The sequence below is a fragment of the Helianthus annuus genome, chromosome 8 (assembly GCF_002127325.2).
Source record: "Helianthus annuus cultivar XRQ/B chromosome 8, HanXRQr2.0-SUNRISE, whole genome shotgun sequence".
Taxonomy (NCBI): Eukaryota; Viridiplantae; Streptophyta; class Magnoliopsida; order Asterales; family Asteraceae; genus Helianthus; species Helianthus annuus.
The window spans coordinates 111804569-111806724 of record NC_035440.2 but is presented as its reverse complement, the minus strand read 5'-3'; the positions used below and the strand labels follow the sequence as shown (position 1 = coordinate 111806724).

Here is a 2156-nt window from a genome sequence, read left to right as displayed (position 1 = left end):
CCGCCTTCCAAATGAAGGGCTTTCATCTATGTCATTTTGTCTTCTCCTTTTCACGCTCATTAAACCCTTCACGCCCCGTCTTTGGTGCCTACGACGTGATATTTAGCTTCCAAAGATCTGTGATGTGTAAGTGGCCCTTTAACCCACTGTACTCCTTATGAGTTGGTGTGTGATAAGTTACTGATGAATTACTCATTAATAAGAAAATAATAAAATAAAAGGTGAAAAATCTTGGGAAGAATAGTGATCCAAGGGGTAGTCACTGTCAAGTGTCAACCCAAACGGTTGTTTGGGCCACCATCTAAACATGGCCCCCAAATTTTTTGATTTCCCTTAATTAATGTGGTTTGGGCCTTGGTGAGCGACTGGTCTGGTCTGGAAAACCAATTATCTTTTTTTGCTCAAGAACACGGATTCTATATTAATGTAACAAAACTTAAGGTTTATAACAATGGAATTTCGAAGAGGCTTTTGATTTTTACTTTGCTTTGAGCCTCTAAATTGGTTGAGCCGCCTGAAGAATAAATAGTCATTTGACTGATTTATACAAGGTTGCATAACTTTTGATATGTCAATGTCTTTTTGCTAATACAGATATTTAAGTATTTAACCGTATGACATAATAGTTGGTCGAGAGCGTATATCTCCAATATTGTGGAAAATGTCTACAAACTATATGTATCTAGGCATCTAGCTCATGTAGGCAAGTAAAGCATGGTTCCCATCTGTTGCTCATGATTTTGAATTTTACTAGTATTATGCTAACTCAGAACTAGTATTATTTAAAAAAAGAGTTAATTACATAGTTAGTCCCTATAGTTTGCACAAAATAACATACTTAGGTACTAATAGTTTAAAATCACCTTCTAGGGTATTAACTTTTCATTTTGTAACGTTTGGAGGTATTAACTTCTTGGGTATTAACATAGTTAGTCCCTGTGGTTTGCACAAAATAACATACTTAGGTACTAATAGAATGTGATTTTAAACCTACAAATAACGTTAATACCTCCAAACGTTATAAAATGAAAAGTTAATACCCTAAAATGTGATTTTAAACTATTAGTACCTAAGTATGTTACTTTGTGCAAACCACAGGGACTAACTTTGTAATTAACTCTTAAAAAAATATGGGTTGTTAAAACTTTATATGTGACCCACTTGATACGACCCGAACTGGACTGAACAAATAACAATAAGTGGTAGATAATCCATTTTCAAAAATTTATGAACCCCATTAAAAAATCATATATCCACTAGTAAATACAAGCTTAAAGGGTATTTAGATGTAAAAAACAAATGTTTTGGTAACATTGTCATTGTATATGTACGCAGGATTTAAATATTTAAGAATTAACAATGTTTAGATATGCTTAAAGGTAATAATTAATTTCTAGACATTATTTTAAATATTTGAGTAAATTCGTGAAGCCATAAAAGTAATTAATAGTGTTAACGCACATAAATCGGTCCTATGGTCTAGTGGTTAGGACATTGGACTCTGAATCCAGTAACCCGAGTTCAAATCTCGGTAGGACCTTATTTTCAAATTTATTTTTGAAGTAATTCGGTCGGTTGCCATTTTTGGGCCACACATCCACTTTTTTAGCCCAAATATATGCTATCTTGTAGTCTGTAAATACGGACATTACATAAAAAAAAGAGTTAAATGTCATTTTAGTCTCTGTGGTTTGGGTCATTTTGCAAGTTTAGTTCAAAGTTTTCATTTTTCGTCTGTGGGTATAAAAAGGTTTCACCGTTGTCATTTTAGTCCACTGTGTTAACTTCATCCATTATTTCTGTTAAAAAAAGGGCGATTCAGTCATTTTATATATAATTCTGTTAACTAGAAGAGCAATTCAGTCATATAAAATGACCAAATCGCCCTTCTAGTTAACAGTAATACTGGATGAAGTTAACCCAGTGGGCTAAAATGACAACGGTGAAACATTTTTGAATCCACAGGTGAAAAATGAAACATTTAGACTAAACTGACAAAATGACCCAAACCACAAGGACTAAAATGACATTTAACTCTTAAAAAAATTGTAGTTATAGTGTTATATTGAAACTAGTAGATTTCTAGGATATTTAAACTAGTAGATTTCTAGGAAAATATATATTACAAAATAAAAAAGTTTTGTTAAAATAATACT

General features: G+C 32.3%; 1 non-coding gene across 1 annotated transcript; it reads left to right on the top strand.

Moving 5' to 3' along the window:
* The first annotated feature begins 1468 nt into the window (after positions 1–1468).
* Positions 1469–1540, top strand: TRNAQ-CUG. The gene has a single exon. It is a non-coding gene; the product is annotated as a tRNA-Gln (tRNA).
* Positions 1541–2156: the final 616 nt, after the last annotated feature.